Source organism: Schistocerca serialis, chromosome 2, assembly GCF_023864345.2.
Source record: "Schistocerca serialis cubense isolate TAMUIC-IGC-003099 chromosome 2, iqSchSeri2.2, whole genome shotgun sequence".
NCBI classification, from domain to species: Eukaryota; Metazoa; Arthropoda; class Insecta; order Orthoptera; family Acrididae; genus Schistocerca; species Schistocerca serialis.
The window spans coordinates 493,938,312-493,956,429 of record NC_064639.1 but is presented as its reverse complement, the minus strand read 5'-3'; the positions used below and the strand labels follow the sequence as shown (position 1 = coordinate 493,956,429).

Below are 18,118 nucleotides of genomic sequence, written 5' to 3'. Positions count from 1 at the left end.
TCAAATGGTCTTATACCGTATTCCGAATTGTTTTTGAGATACATTTATAGTACTTTTCTATTTTCAGCATTATTCAACACATTGTCAGGTTTACAAATGTGCATGTGTAGAACAGGAAGTAAACATTACAACATGCGTTTTACAAACTGTCAGTTGAAAAATACGTATTTATAACACATTCATGCTTAACACTGGACCCCCGTATTATAAAAGGGAGACTCTCTTGGTAAGACCTCAAACAATCAATGTGCGCATTTGTACTTGACCTTATTGTGTTATATCATCTGTGCAAAGTTTTATCATCTGTGCAAAGTTTAACATTGTTGTGTGATTTTTATTTTGCGTTCTTACGGCAACTTAGCTAATGCTGTAAATGTGTCGAAAAAATGTCTTAGTTTTGTGAAAACATGAGACAAGAAATTTAAAGAGAAAAGGTATTAAAAGTATTTATTTATAGTTACTGACAGCGACGTAAGCACTGGAGTTGCGTTCGTGGTAGGGGCATTCTTATCAACGCCACATTTTCTGTTTCAGTAATCTAACGGACTACAAGGCAGTAAACTGTTCCTAAAACTTCTTCAGTTTCGATCGACAAAAACCTAAAGTATTGTATGTTAAATGATGGGCGTAGAAAGTACAGTTAAGGTACACGTTGGTGATGCACCTGATGACAAACAACACGAATTTTGTACTTACTGGTATAGTGAGGTTTCTCTGTATTACTGCTGCTATCCTAATTGTTTAGGTTCATATAAAGTTCAAAATTTGAGATCAGTATACTTTAATAGCAACTAACTGGATTTTTGCTTAATTGGTGTAATTGTACACATGTTCAGTTACGATAAAACTGATTGTATTTAAGAATTTTTGAAGTATTTAGTGAAAGTTACAAACCATATGCAGTAGTTTGATGGGAAGGTAGCTTAAATATTACGTACTAAGGTTCATATCAAGGAACGAGATAATAAATCCACTGTGGTTACAAAAAATTTTTAGCCGTTATGGCATCAGTAACACAAAACAAAGAGATTTTTTTATCGTCTCGGACCCTGGCAACAACAGTGACACAACTTAAAAATGCAATACTTGAGAAAACTCTAATTAAAGAATTAATTCTGTGAAACGTTTTGAAATAGTGTAGGCTTCGTTTAAATTAAAAGTAAGTATTGTTGGCAGTAAATTCCATCATATTTTTCGTGCACGTGGTAGCCCTCACACGTATTTTTCAGTGACAGTCTAAAAACTGCCGCCGGCCAGGGTGGCCGAGCGGTTCTAGGCGCTACAGTCGGGAACCGTGCGACCGCTACGGTCGCAGGTTCGAATCCTGCCTCGGGCATGGATGTGTGTGATATCCTTATGTTAGTTAGGTTTAAGTAGTTCTGAGTTCTAGGGGACTGATGACCTCAAAAATTGCTCCACTTCGATGTGTGCCACTTTTATTGCTGAGGTGCTATATATAAGCTATATATCGGGTTATACAAACCCACATCAGTTTGTGAAACATACATTAGAAACAAAATGTTATAAAATCACACATGACTGACAAGCGAATGTTGCTGTAGTTGGTCTTATAAAGGTTTCAGGAGCTACTCCGTACATTTGACGATGTCCGATTTGAAAGGCTCAGGGATTGGCGACACTGTCCTGTCACTTCAGATTTACCAAATAGCTCTCCCCCTCTCCATTTTTGTTTTACAGGTTAAATACCCCGTCAAACTGATGATTATATACGAAGTTATGGAGAAAATGTTTTAGTCTGTCAGAACAGGTTCTTTTACATAGATTTCTTTTACGTCAATGCACTATGACCAACGTTTTCCCAGCACCTGTCTCCATTCTTGAATTGCGATCCTGAAACGTTTGCGGAATACCCATATACGAGTGCCACAGCATCTTCTTTGAATCCGTAAAAATTTGATACGAGAGTAGGAGACGGTCAGCGAATGCCAAACTAGATAAATATCATGAGCGTACCAGCAGTTTATGCTCTACTCCCACAGTTATCCACTGACAAAGTATCTTTTAGATTATGCAGACTACAACGTCCAAATGAAACATGCAAAAGTAACTAACTCATCAGCTAAATTACTTGAATTCGTATTAAAAAGTCCCGTAATTACTAATATATTGTGGTACTATATTTACAGAAAGCTTTTTTAAGGTAAGGTTTTCGTATCAAACACTGTTTGCCTTTCTTTCTACACAATATCAGTTATTTCACATTGCTTATGTGGTGTCACCGCCAGACACCACACTTGCTAGGTGGTAGATTAAATCGGCCGCGGTCCATTTAGTACATGTCGGACCCGCGTGTCGCCACTGAGTGATCGCAGACCTAGCGCCACCACAAGGCAGGTCTCGTGATACGAACAAGCACTCGCCCCAGTTGTACGACGACATTGCTAGCGACAATACGGACGAAGCCTTCCTCTCATTTGCCGAGAGACAGTTAGAATAGCCTTCTGATAAGTCCATGGCTACGACCTAGCAAGGCGCCATTAGCCTTACCTACTTTGAGAGTTATAGTATAAATGTCTCAAGAAGAACGCTGTATTCATCACATAATAAAAGTTAAGTATAAAGCAGCTACGTACTTTTCTTGCTACCATTCAATAGTTATCCTGTTCCAGAATTGACGCCAGTCGGCGTGTGTGTACGCGTGCCTTGCTTTTGGCTACCTCAAGTGGCGTAACAGTCTTGTTACGTCACTACAGCTTAAACCTCGCCCGTTCATTAATAGATTTTAGTGATATTTACAGTCGTGCATGGAGTTGTGGAAGATCCTTTACTATGGCCTAACTTGGATTTAGGCGTACATTTGGGATGTTTCAGATCCCTGCTGTATGTAATAAACTTCACCTGCCAGCTGTTGTTCAGCAACAGATGAATTACTGAGCCACATAAAGAGTTTTATGAAGCATACCCAAAATGTACTGCAGCATGTAAACAAATGCCCACAAAAGCCTAGAAATTGTTACACGTGTTGCCATGAAGAATATCTACTGTAAATAATGGAGTAAAGTCAGATCCACAAACCTTCTTGATCGGAAACTTGGGCCGGGAAGAGGATCAAAGTAAGTAAAAGCATAAGAGTTTAAAATAAGATGAGTTGTTGTTACATACAATAAAAATTGCAAACAATATTATGCACATTTATTTTTGTGATGTCTTCTATGGAAAGACATGTACGCCCTTTCATTATTGAGAGCTTCACTGTGATTTGCGAACTTACGTCTTCTCACATAATATTGCCCTGATGACCCCACAAATAGTGGCATGACAACTTTTAGGTAAGAATCTGTCCCATTACTATTCCAAGAACTTTTGCAAAAATGTATAGTCAATCAAACAACACAACTCAACGTTTAGACCAAGACTACTTCACTCAGCTTTTAAAGGTGGCTCCCCTCCAAGAATCCGCCTACGTAGCCGCCAGGACGACACCCTCATGCGGGAGACCCGGTTTCGGTTGCCAGTGCTGCTGGGTATTTTTCACTGGCGGGAGGACAGCAACGGGGTGCACTCAGACTCAAAATGCCGATTAGAGGCTCCAAGGTCGGAACACGGACAACGGCTGGGAGTGCGGTGTGCTGAGCACATGCCCCTGCATGCCGCATCCGATGATGAATGATGCGGATGACACGGCGGTCGGTCGACTATCGCCTGCCCTTCAGGACCTGATCGAGGGGTCTCCTTTTCTTTTCCCCCTCCTAATCGTGAATCACTCAGTTGGTTGTGCTTAGGAAAGGCGAGAGCTCATCATATATTAATAACATTCCAGAGCCTCTCTCGTACAGCATTGACAGTTTTCTTCGTGCATACTTAAAGTAATTATCTCTATTATCACGAAAATAATTGTTATAAATTTCCATTTTAATTGTATCGCAAATGTGTCCAGATCATTCACACGAGCAACTATTTCCTGTATATCAAATCTTGCTATTTTCAGCATATACCAATAGATCGGAACAGGCGAGCTTGCTGTCGTTTAGCCAGCCGGTCACTCACTTCTCAGTTGTTGAAAATGAAGCAGTGGGCTCTAAATCTTCATCAGTTTTGTATGAATCTTTCTCGACAATAAATCTTCCACAGCAATAATTTCTGACGCCTAAACATTCGAGCTAAAAAAGGGAGAATAAAGAAAAACAAAATTCTCGAACAAATAGAAACTAGACTTATGTCTTTGACAAAGCATTTTTTTTTCAGAAAAAGGCGTGCGGCAAAGCGAAACCCAGAGGCAGAGTGGTGAGGAGTGGGCAGGTACTGCCCTAGAAAGAAATTACGGTAGCCACAAACAGAACTAGCATTTTGCTCCGGCACACAGAGAGACGTATCAGTTTAGTATCGGCTCAAAGAGAACGAGAGCACGTAATGGATACTAACTTGTAGCAAGCGAACCGAGAGTCTTTGTTTATGGTAAAGAATTATGACGTTTTTGGAAAATGAACATCTCCTCTATAAAAATCAACATGGATTTCGCAAATAGAGATCCTGTGAAACTCAGCTCGCTCTGTTCCTCCATGAGATCGACAGTGCAGTGGACAATGGCGCTCAGGTTGATGCCGTGTTCCTTGATTTCAGTAAGGCATTTGACAGGGCCCCGCGTTGCCATCTAAAAAAAAAAAAAAAAAAAAAAAAAAAAAAAAAAAAAAAAAAAAAAAAAAGACCTGCGATTGGATTCAAGACTTTTTTGCAGATAGAACTCAGCACGTCGCTCTTAACGGAACTAAATCTACAGATGTAAAGATAATATCCGGAATACCGCAGGGAAGTGCGACAGGACCGTTGCTGATTTAGTAGAAAGCATCGGATGCTCTTTAAGGCCATTCGCAGATGATGCAATTGTCTATACCAGAGTAGCAACGCCACAGGAGAGTAAGAATTTGCAGAATGACCTGCAGAGGATTGATGAATGGTGCTGGCTCTGGCAGTTGACCCAGAACGTAAATAAATGTAACATACTGTGCATACATAGGAAAAGAAATCCACTACTGTACAGCAACGCTATTGAAAACAAACAGCTGGAGACAGCGTCTGCTGTAAGATATATAGGCGTAACTACCAGAGCGACCTTAAGTGGAATGACCATATAAAACGGAAAGTGGCAAAAGCAGACCCCAGACTCAGATTCATCAGAAGAATCTTATGGAAATGTAATTCATCCATGAAAGAAGTGGCTTGTAAGGCGCTTGTTCGCCTGATCCTTGAGTATTGTTCATCTATCTGGAAAATTGGAGATTTTTGGTAAGTTCCTATGGGACCAAACTGCTGAGGTCATCCGGTCCCTAGGCCTATACACTACTTCACCTAACTTAAACTAACTTACGATAAGTACAACACACACACCCATGCTCGAGGGAGGAGTCGAACCTCCGACGGGGGGAGCCGCACGAGCCGTGGCAAGGCGTCTGAGCGCGCAGCTATCCCGCGCGACCTATCTACACTCCTGGAAATGGAAAACAGAACACATTGACACCGGTGTGTCAGACCCACCATACTTGCTCCGGACACTGCGAGAGGGCTGTACAAGCAATGATCACACGCACGGCACAGCGGACACACCAGGAACCGCGGTGTTGGCCGTCGAATGGCGCTAGCTGCGCAGCATTTGTGCACCGCTGCCGTCAGTGTCAGCCAGTTTACCGTGGCATACGGAGCTCCATCGCAGTCTTTAACACTGGTAGCATGCCGCGACAGCGTGGACGTGAACCGTATGTGCAGTTGACGGACTTTGAGCGAGGGCGTATAGTGGGCATGCGGGAGGCCGGGTGGACGTACCGCCGAATTGCTCAACACGTGGGGCGTGAGGTCTCCACAGTACATCGATGTTGTCGCCAGTGGTCGGCGGAAGGTGCACGTGCCCGTCGACCTGGGACCGGACCGCAGCGACGCACGGATGCACGCCAAGACCGTAGGATCCTACGCAGTGCCGTAGGGGACCGCACCGCCACTTCCCAGCAAATTACGGACACTGTTACTCCTGGGGTATCGGCGAGGACCATTCGCAATCGTCTCCATGAAGCTGGGCTACGGTCCCGCACACCGTTAGGCCGTCTTCCGCTCACGCCCCAACATCGTGCAGCCCGCCTCCAGTGGTGTCGCGACAGGCGTGAATGGGGGGACGAATGGATACGTGTCGTCTTCAGCGATGAGAGTCGCTTCTGCCTTGGTGCCAATGATGGTCGTATGCGTGTTTGGCGCCGTGCAGGTGAGCGCCACAATCAGGACTGCATACGACCGAGGCACACAGGGCCAACACCCGGCATCATGGTGTGGGGAGCGATCTCCTACACTGGCCGTACACCACTGGTGATCGTCTAGGGAACACTGAATAGTGCACGGTACATCCAAACCGTCATCGAACCCATCGTTCTACCATTCCTAGACCGACAAGGGAACTTGCTGTTCCAACAGGACAATGCACGTCCGCATGTATCCCGTGCCACCCAACGTGCTCTAGAAGGTGGAAGTCAACTACCCTGGCCAGCAAGATCTCCGGATCTGTCCCCCATTGAGCATGTTTGGGACTGGATGAAGCGTCGTCTCACGCGGTCTGCACGTCCAGCACGAACGCTGGTCCAACTGAGGCGCCAGGTGGAAATGGCATGGCAAGCCGTTCCACAGGACTACATCCAGCATCTCCACGATCGTCTCCATGGGAGAATAGCAGCCTGCATTGCTGCGAAAGGTGGATATACACTGTACTAGTGCCGACATTGTCATGCTCTGTTGCCTGTGTCTATGTGCCTGTGGTTCTGTCAGTGTAATCATGTGATGTATCTGACCCCAGGAATGTGTCAATAAAGTTTCCCCTTCCTGGGACAATGAATTCACGGTGTTCTTATTTCAATTTCCAGGAGTGTGTCTGGGATCCCTATGAGGTAAGACTGCTAGAGGAGGTGAAGAAGATCCAACGAAGAGCGGCGATTTTCGTCACGTGATCGTTTAGCTGACGAGAGAGTATCACGGAGACGCTAAAGAAATTCCACTGGCATACCTTACAAGAGATGCGTAGTGCATCACGGAAAGATTTACTATTAAAATTTCTGGATAGCACTTTTCAGGAGGAGTCGGGCAACATATTACTTCGCCCCACATACATCTCGCATATTGGCCACGAGGAGAAAATTCGAGAAATTAGAGCCAATGCAGAGGGTTACCGACAATCATTCTTCCCATGCACTACTCGCGAGTGGAACAGGGTTGGAGGGATCAGATAGTGGTGCCGAAAGTACCTTCCACCACACACCATTAAGTGGCTTGCGGAGTATGATGTAGATGTAGATGAAATATCAAAATTATAAGGTGCATCCAAAACGAAATGATCCTATTGGAGGCTTCAAAAGAAGAGCAAAAGGATGTAGCGGTATTTTCTTTCACCAGAAGGAATGCGGGGAATCGAAATTCATAGAACAATGGCACAAGTAATACGGAGAGGACTGTATGTCTGTTGGAATTCCGACTATCAGTCCGACTTTCGGGACAATGGCTCCCAACGTAGGTCACCGGCCTTTAATAACAAGGGCGTCCATCTACTGGACAATAGTGTCGCTAACGCTATGTGCCGTTCCTGCTCGTGCGCCATCGGCCAACGACAATACTTGAATCGCTTGTGCCACACACTGACCGTTACAACGGAATTGCAGCGCTCTTCTTCTTACACTTGGGCTAATCTTTGATGGAATTCCGTTCTCCGCACTCCTTTCGCTGTCACGTAACTCACCTACTGTTTCTCTCTTCATATCAAACCTTCCTTTCTCTGTTTTTAGCACAACTGAAAGCAGTGGACGGTGGACGCCTCACGTGCTCGCTCTGTCATCACGTGGGTGTACGCCCGTGTCCCTCTATCTGTTTGTTCGAGGGCTCCTAAGCGCTCTTGTATGGACCACACCTACTTCTGTAGATATTGTCATTACGACCCATTCAGCACTTCTCGTTTTACAGCCTCCGGCTCGTTTGTTTTTGATTACACTTCATGTTTAGCTGTTCGTCGTTGTTCTCTCAGCAAATAAAAACATCACGCGCCATTGGTTCTAAAAGGCTACAAAAACATGCACAAATCTCATAGAAACTAAATTTTGTCAGTGAAACATGTTTGTTGTCGTGGTCTTCAGCCTAGAGACTGGTTTGATGCAGCTTTCCATGCTAATCTATCCTGTGCAAGCTTCTTCATCTCCCAGTACCTACTGCAACCTACATCCTTCTGAATCTGTTTAGTGTATTCATCTCTTGGTCTCCCTCTACGATTTTTACCCTCCACGCTGCCCTCCAATACTAAATAGGTGATCCCTTGATGGCTCAGAATATGCAGTACCAATGGAACCCTTCTTCTAGTCAAGTTGTACCACAAATTTCTTTTCTTTCCAATTCTATTCAATACCTCCTCATTAGTTATGTGATCTACCCATCTAATGTTCAGCATTCTTCAGTAGCACCACATTTCGAAGGGTTCTACTCTCTTCTTGTCGAAACTATTTATCGTCAACCTTTCACTTCCATACATGGTTACACTCCATACAAATACTTTCAGAAACGACTTCCTGACACTTAAATCTATACTCGATGTTAACAAATTTCTCTTCTTCAGAAACACTTTCCTTGCCATTGCCAGTGTACATTTTATACCCTCTCTACTTCGACCACCATCAGTTATTTTGCTCCCCAAATAGCAAAACTCATTTACTACTTTACGCGTCTCATTTCCTTATCGGTATTAAGGAAATATTACAAAATGGTAATGCTAGTGTGTTTCGTGTCAATCAACACAATTAATCAATACTTTTGAGTTTTATTCTATTATAAGTGATGCATCTTTTCCTCTACCTCTCCTGCTTCGGCGTGTGTAATGTACGTCACTCAACCTTGCTCAGTTGCAGGATACGCTCTTGATCAATGTTATTTCTTTACCAGGCTAAAAGATATTCACCCGACTCCCGTGTCTGATGCAAGAGACGTAATAATTTTTTTAGCTCTGTGACGTAAAAACAACAAGAAGCACTGGAGGAATGTAGTTGCTACTGATCTATCAATTGCAGAGGCTACACATTTCTTTTGTATTGATCCAGTCGACCTACTCCTTGTTGTACGATGTGGAATTTCACGTGTCTGTGGACTGGTGTCCGCAATTTCGGAATCCCCTCAACATCGCACCATTGATTTCCATCAATTAGGACATTAGTATGCCATTTTCCTCCTTACCATAGCCGAACTTGTAGTTAAATCGAAAATGGTATACGTAAGCAATCCGAGCGATGTCAGCTTGTGCGAAAAGTAACAGTAGAGACTGCCCCACAGTGAAGGCGAGTGGAGGGCACAAACACGATGCGGACGCTGACGCCTGGAGCGTTTGTTGTTGCCCGAGGCTAAAGATGGCGCGGATGACGTGGTGACCTCGAAACGCGGCTCCGCCCCAGCTGTACGCAGGCGCTTACCAGTGCTGCGAGCTGCACGCCCGGCAACGCACGCTAGTCGCGCCGTCTCACCTCTGCAGGAAAACTTGCACAGCCTGTGGTATGTCAATCATCTCTAACCATAGCAGCTTGTCTGGTACCTACCAAGCAAAGTATTACTTTAGGTTGGTGACTGTTTCTTATTGTGCTCGTCATATTGCGATGAGTGTTTTAATTATTTGCAACTTGTATCGTTGATACGTGACGTTGCGTTGGTAGATGTTTCTGAAGGGATTTATTATGTGAGAACCGAGTGCTGACTGCTAATAGGCACCTGCACATTGACACGAAACACTGAATCGATTCACGAAAACTCCGAGTACTACTTATTCCAGATGTCGCAGACCTGCCGCTGAAGTTCTTTCCTCAGAAGAAACGGTACACCCATCTTTTTCGGTTAAAATTCGTCATAGGTAAAGTATCGAGCAAAACATGATAGTGATTCTTGAAGTTTTCCCCGCGGACGAAGTATACCACTAGTTTTTAGACGCGCACGTTAGACGTCATTATTTCCTATTTTCCATATTTTGGCTCTCTGATGTCGTACCTCTTCAAACCTTCATCTTTCCAAACAAATATGTGATGTGATGTGATTCTTGAAGTTTTGCCAGTTGTCAAAATATCGGAACCTCAAGCAATGCAGGGCCTAGAAATAATTAACTAAGAACTGCATTTGCCATCTCCTGGTTCCTGGAATATCTCTTAAACAGGAGAAAGTGAGGTCTAATTTAGAATTTGAAAAGAGAGATCTTATAGATTTCTTCTAGCTCTCGAAAGTAAACATTTCTTCCCGAAAGTCTGTAGGTATGTTGCGCATATTGAATTAAATCTTTAAACAATTTTCGTGGTCCTGACGTGGTGAACAAAGTATAGCGAAACTAACAGAACTTCCGTTGGATAATGGGCGTACTACATAACCCCTAAGTGCAGATCCATTTATAATTATAATAGTTAAATACCAGTTTTTCAAATTGAGAACTATTGTTTCTTTCTTGGAAGTTGTTACAGACGACATTTGTCTGCTACGCCTATATTATTCCAGTTCAACTTTCCTTTGATTGCCAGGCATGTTTTACATAAATTTCTATTTTTTCCTGGTCGAGGCTTAGGAGAAGGGATAGGAATTACTTCACCTTAAATGCTGTAAAACAACTAATCAAATCTATAAAGCAAATGGTATACTGTTCTTCTTAAAAGAAAAGTGAGATTATTTACAATCGTTCACACGACTGTGGAAGATATTGCAGTACAATAGTCTTGTCATTTAATCTTACAGTGTAATCTCGTGTAAAATGTTCTTGAAAGTCTTCACCTGTTGTGGCGTAACAAGCTTGCTACGCCACACTGGGAAGGGTACCGAACGGCACGCTTACACACACGCCGACTGGCGTCAAGTCTGGAACAGGATACGTTATGACTGCTATAAAGAAAATACGTAGCTTTGGAATATACTTAACTTTTAATCACTCCTTGTGATACATCTCTCTTGACTATACAAATGAGACTCGTAAGATACATGAACTGTTACAATTGGCGCCTTGCTAGGTCGTAGCCATGGACTTAGCAGAAGGCTATTCTAACTGTCTCTCGGCAAATGAGAGGAAGGCTTCGTCCGTATTGTCGCTAGCAATGTCGTCCGTACAACTGGGGCGAGTGCTCGTCCGTATCTCGAGACCTGCCTTGTGGTGGCGCTAGGTCTGCGATCACACAGTGGCGACACGCGGGTCCGACATGTACTAAATGGACCGCGGCCGATTTAAGCTACCACCTAGCAAGTGTGGTGTCTGGCGGTGACACCACATCACCCACGTTACGTTACGCAATGGGCGAAACAGGGTTCCGATGATCGTTGGTGTATTTTTCTTCATATAAACAATATTTTTGTTTCCCCTTTCGTTTCAAATAAATCTGAAGCATTCACCATTTAGTGACATAAAATTGTTGGAGGACTATTGAGTTACGTAAACATAAGGAATATAACTACAATATAATTAAACTTATTTGGTGTGGGCTACAGCATTTTTACGTTGGTTGGTTGGTTTGATTGATGTGTGGGAGGGGACGAAACAGCGAGGTCATCGGTCCCAAGGAATTAGGGAAGGATGGAGAAGGATTTCGGCTGTGCCCTTGTAAAGGAACCATCACAGCATTTGCCTGAAGCGATTTAGGGAAATAACGGAAAACCTAAATCAGGATGGCCGGACGCGTGTTTGAATCGTCGTCCTCCAGAATGGGAGTCCAGTGTACCAATCACTATCCCATCTCGCTCGGTACAGCAGTTTTACATATGTGATATATGGAAGCATATTTTCTTAAAGTGGAATACAAGATATAACATTGAAATAATGCCTCTCTGTGACAAACATAAAATGGAAAGTATCGTGGGATATACGTGACTGGAGTTCATATTGTTGATCTGCGAGGAAACGTTACAGAGAAGATAAGCACTCTCAGACTATCAGCTTTAGCAACGGAAACAGAAACAGATGCTAATACTGAGCCTTTAAAAATGATCTAAAAAGTTTCTAGGCTGAGCGAAATCCTTTTTTACGGTAGAAGTGCAACTTTCTGACGTACCGTAACACGTTTTGGTGCTCTCACATTTCGTAGAAAAGTGACACGCTGACAGTGACGTATATTTACAATTACCCAGTTAACAAATTTAAAAATTCGACTGGATGACTGCACATGTTATCTTGCCAAACGAAAGTGCTAACCCATATGTATCCTACATTTTTCACGAAGTTGTGCGGCAAAATATTTCTTGGTGATTGCATGTTGATTGCAGCATTGGCTTAACATACAGTCTGGCGCCTAAATATCAAAGAGTTGCTATATCTGGACCACTTCATATGAAGAAACGGGATCTTTGGAGAAACGATTGCTTTACAGAAATTTAGAGAGTGACTAGCTTGTGTTCCTTTTGTCGGTTAAGTACTGAGACTAGTTCCAGTAGCAAAATGGGACACTCTTGTTCATTCTAGTGAACACGTTCTTTCCTCATCATGTCTTGTACCCTATAGCGTAAATGGCAACGTCTGCTCGATGAAACCACAGGGAGGTATTATGATGCCGCACAGTGTCTGAATTTTTTTCAAGGCCAAACTGGTTACCTATTACTTCATAAACTGAGGTGACGAAAGTCATGGGATTCCTCCTAACAGCGTGTCATACCTGCTTGTGCCCAACGTAGTGCAGCAACTCAGCATGGCACGGTCTAAACATGTCGTTGAAAGCTCCCCACAGAAATGTTGAGAAATGTACCGAAAATTCCAGTCGGCGGCCGTAGTCACGTCGAAAAGAGTTTCATGTGAATCACCTGAGTACAAATGTCAGCTCCGCCCATGTACTACACTTTTATATCATATACTGCCGTCTTTTCTATATGTGTATTTTGCTATACCTTGACTTCTGTCACCTCAGCGTGTATCGACATTTACTTATATAGTCCCCAAGCCACTATACAGAGCATGGCGTAGGTTAAATCAAACCAGTGTTAGACTACCCCTATCGTATTCTTTTCGTGTCTGGAGTGAGAGTAACTGATTTTATGTATGCATACGCACCCGACACCTTCTCCATATTGTTCTCAAGATCTCTACACGAGAAATAAGTACTGCAGAATTCTTGCAAAATTTATCTGCACAGTCTACCTCGAACGCGAGATTTCTATATTAAGCCTACAGGACATTCTGGGAACCGTTCTGTACTAGAGCCCTCGTTCCACGCAGTTATGGAAGTATCTTGAAGAGCTGTAGATGTATTGATGGTGTTTTATCAGATGAAAATATTAAACAGCGAGTATGCCTATAAACATGTAGGCTACTGCGGCCGGCGTGAATTACGTTAAAACCCATATATATATTTTGCTGCGTCATAATGTAAAATAATTTGAATACTGAAATAATGCACATCAGACACGTTACGCTGTCTATCCCTGTTGAAAGCCATCACAAATATACCAAAGTTTTCGTTATCTTAGTAATTTAAGTGTTTTATCTCACAACGTAAAAGTAGCAGTTTGAGGAAACTAAGCGCATAAATTTAAACACAGGGTACTAAGCATCTGTTATTCTCCTATTATGTGTCAATGAGAACTGTCTTACTTCTTAGGAAAGTTTGCTCGATGTCAGTGCTTGCAACCAGTAAAATTAATTATCAAAAGGACTGTCAGTAAAAAAATACAGCCCTCTGATTTCTATTAGGCTCAGAATAAAGATTTTGAGTGTTTCAAGTAGATCCCCTTAGCAAAAGCTTTTCAGTGCATTATACCATCACTTAAAAGTGCGCCATGTTCTTTAAAAGCTCCATTAACTTACAGGCAGTAGTAGGAACTCGCCCAGAATTAAGACTGGATCTACGTTCTTCTGAATAGTGTAGGGCAAGAAACTTTCCTTTCATTTGAACTTCCTAAAGATTCGTTTTCTTCGTAGAAGGCGTTGACGGAAGAGCTTATGACATTAGATGCTAAATTAGGAAGTAATGTTCTCAAAATCCGTGGCTCAATATTGAAATCAGTTAATATCAAACAAAATTTTAGTTCGCGTTAAATCAAACCACCGGACAAGATGTACAGTGGTTAATACACTATGCAACGCTATCCTCCTGTTTTTTTAACCATACTTTGGAGTATCACGTAATAATTATTTCTGATCGTGTCGCCGTGCACCATGTCCCACGTTGAATTTTTTTACGAACAGTCATGTACTTTGAACTATCGGAAATTATTTTGCTATCGTATTCTAAACCTCACCCATACTGTCAGTCACGGGTGCTAATATTGCTTAATAACGGAAGCTCTAGCGCAGTATCTAGTCTGTATAGAAGATCTTCGGCGACAGACGTAACCGTATCGGCTACGGTATTGACTGTTTTAACTCAGTAGACAATTTGGAGTGACATAGTGGGATCAGACCACCTCGTAGTTGAAATTAAACTAGGAATATTTGCTACTTGAGACAGTGAAGTAGTGATAAATGAGAAATGAAGAATATGATAAAAGCGATGTGAAAAATATGAGAATGTACCTAATTTATAACCTAATAACATACTGCAGCGAATACGACACTTATAATGTTTTAGTCGAACTAATAAACAACGCAGCTCTCGAAACCATCTTCACCAATAAAGAATCGAAGTAATCAAAGAAATATCCAATCACATGATGTGATGTAGAATGTACGAGCTACTTTGGTAGGAAAAATGCGTTGCAAGAATATAGTCCAAACAAATTATTCGATTTCTAAGAAAATAATAAAATTACGTGTTTTGAGGAAAACGATCATAGGTGGCTGAAGACCATTTTGAAGATACTATTAACGAAGAAATATGGAAATGAGTCAAAGCTCTGCGGAGCAGTAGGCAAGAAAAAAATAATTTTGAAAGCATGGACGAGACGCTCGCAGGCACATCCTTAGACAAAATAGCACACCTCTGTATCGCCAGAATCTGAATGTTCTGACAGAAGTATCAAACAATTTCCCTTAATACGTACATCCAGTACAGTATGAGGATTGGGAAACACAGGGTGATTATAACTAAACTTCCAAACCACTGTAGACATGACACCACTGGTAAGAATGACGTCAAATTGCAACGGGATATTGTCGGAGAAGGGGAAAACGTATGGCAGAAGAAAAATAAATAATTATAAAATGTAGCAATAGATGACGCTTTAAGCATCATAATTTAATAGTGGTTGACTACAAATGACAAATGAATCACACAACAATGCCTAAGTTGTATGTCTGATGATAAACTGTACTAGTCAATATGCATGGGTGTACAGGTGTGATACTGTTAGTTACGTAATCCCATCCACCACGGCAAGGTCATATCACGGCGGATGGGAAAAATCGGTTTTTAATTGTCTTGAAGCCAAAAACCGCAGAAAAAGCATCACACACATCGGTTTTTAATTGTCCTGAGGCCAAACACCGCATAAAAACCAGCACTCACATCGGTTTTTAATTGTCCTGAGGCCAAAAACCGCATAAAAAGCACCAATCAAAATAGATGAAAATGATCCCATCCACATATCCAAGTTGTTGGAGAACTGTTATAACGTGTTACGCAAATCACTCATAGCATTTACCAGTGACGGTACAGGTAACAGGACCGTAAACACCTGTCTCTTCGAAAAAATGTGACCCTATGATAAATGATGCCGGAAACCCACACTACACAGTAACCTTTTTAAGGTGAAGTGGTTTTGGTTGATCTGTGTCTGGATTTTCCGTTGAAGATATTCGACAATTCTGTGCATATCCTGTCAAATGGAAGTGGGCTTTCTCAATCCACAAAATCTTCCACGGCCAATCATTGTCCACTTCCATGCGAGCAAGAAATTTTAAAGCAAAAGTCTCTCTTGCTGGCAGGTCAATAGGAAGCAACTCGTTCACGTGGGTAATTTTGAATGGATAGCAAAGAAGGATGTTTCGTAGGTTTTTACGTACCGTGCACACGGGTACGTCCAATGTTCAGGCAATTCTCCGTGCACTATATGTTTGCACACCACCACTCGTCTCCTCCTCTATTGCTGTGGCCACTCCTTCCACTGACGTCGAATCAATTCGTTTCCTCCCTCTACCACGTTGCGCACCAAAAGAATCTGTTTTTCCGAATTTCCGAATCATTTTCTCCAGACCTAGGCACTAATCGGACCAACGCCTCGTTTCAAACCCTTCAGTGCCCGGAACTTCTGCGGAACGACGTGTGCACTCTCATCGTTCTTGTAATACAGCATTACAAGCAGAGCACGATCCTGCATTGAGACAGTCATGACCGGTAATATTCCGTTGCAATTCCACGTCATTCTGACCAGTGGTGTTATTTCTACAGCCTTTTGAAAATTTTAACTTTAATTATAACACCATGTGTTTTTCGTACAGTGATCAGGGAAGTTACAGCTACTGGCTGCTGGAAATTGGCAATATGGTGCTACAAATGTTTTCATTAAGACTGGAATACAGGAATAATTGTACCATTCCGTAAACTATGAATGGGGCCTCCGTCTGACTCCGCATGTATGTCCAAAATACTTTCCTCGCACACTGCGAAACCTTACTCATGATTGATTTAAAAACGACTTGAGTGGTGAATCGAATCAAAAATGTATACTGCCAGACTAACAACACGACTTTCGAAAAATTATTTCTGTATGAAGTTTTGGCACATCTTACTGTAGACACTTGAGAGGTATTTGCGGAAAGGTAGAATGAGATAATGTAACTACCTGACATTGTTTTCGCGTTGAAGGAGGCGATCTGTAATTACGTTTGGAGTTGTAGTGTTCTTTAGAAAAACTTTTTGATATGCCAAGATCGCAAGGAAGGATACGTCAATCACTAGTTCCGACCGCTCTTCACATCAGATCACACAATAAAAAGGAGTATCACACATTCACACACCACATCGACTATTGAAGCAAGGCGCTTTGTCACTGTCATGTTTACAGTTATAAATTTAAAATAAAATATAAATTTAAAATAATAATCGCAATTCTTTAGCTTGGAATCGTAAATATGATTGTGTCATATTGTAACCTCAGTTGTTGAGTTTTTAATTGTAAACGTGAATATGACTAAGCATCTTGCTACTGTAGTTGATGTATTATGGGACTAAGTAAAACTAACAATCGATGTATACATTCTTGCGATCTTGGAAAATAAAGTTTTCCTAAAGGCGGCTACAACAATATTAAGACGGCTGTTGGTAACTTTGGTAGGCTAAGAATTCTGTAGGCACTAAGAAACATGAGATAAAGCCATCTCCTTTCCTCAGTAAAAGCCAGACTACATTTACGGGAATGACAATGGACGGAACATATTTACCCTGGCATGACTAGGGACATCACATCCTCTCTTACATTTAACTAGGCACTCTGTTATGTTCGTATGATGTCACGGATATTATAAGAAGACACACTTTATTTTTTGGTCATCAGTCTACTGACTGGTTTGATGCGGCCCGCCACGAATTCCTTTCCTGTGCTAACCTCTTCATCTCAGAGTAGCACTTGCAACCTACGTCCTCAATTATTTGCTTGACGTATTCCAATCTCTGTCTTCCTCTACAGATTTTGCCCTCTCCAGCTCCCTCTAGTACCATGGGAGTCATTCCCTCATGTCTTAGCAGATGTCCTATCATCCTGTCCCTTCTCCTTATCAGTGTTTTCCACATATTCCTTTCCTCTCCGATTCTGCGTAGAACCTCCTCATTCCTTACCTTATCAGTCCACCTAATTTTCAACATTCGTCTATAGCACCACATCTCAAATGCTTCGATTCTCTTCTGTTCCGGTTTTCCCACAGTCCATGTTTCACTAGCATACAGTGCTGTACTCCAGACGTACATCCTCAGAAATTTCTTCCTCAAATTAAGGCCGGTATTTGATATTAGTAGACTTCTCTTGGCCAGAAATGCCTTTTTTGCCATAGCGAGTCTGCTTTTGATGTCCTCCTTGCTCCGTCCGTCATTGGTTATTTTAATCCCTAGGTAGCAGAATTCCTAAACTTCATTGACTTCGTGACCATCAATCCTAATGCTAAGTTTCTCGCTGTTCTCATTTCTACTACTTCTCATTACCTTCGTCTTTCTCCGATTTACTCTCAAATCATACTGTGTACTCATTAGACTGTTCATTCCGTTCAGCACATCATTTAATTCTT

At 42.2% G+C, this 18,118-nt stretch overlaps 1 protein-coding gene across 2 annotated transcripts in view; it reads left to right on the top strand.

Moving 5' to 3' along the window:
* Positions 1-9,399: 9,399 nt before the first annotated feature.
* The window catches only part of LOC126457427 (uncharacterized), a 34,389-nt gene continuing 25,670 nt past the window's right edge, over positions 9,400-18,118 (top strand). The window contains exon 1 of one of the 2 annotated variants that reach the window (XM_050093696.1): positions 9,400-9,510. The gene's annotated coding sequence lies outside the window, so the exon portion shown is untranslated. Of the gene's footprint in view, positions 9,511-9,554; positions 9,575-18,118 lie in introns of those variants that run through there. The other variant, XM_050093697.1, reaches the window with a different exon arrangement.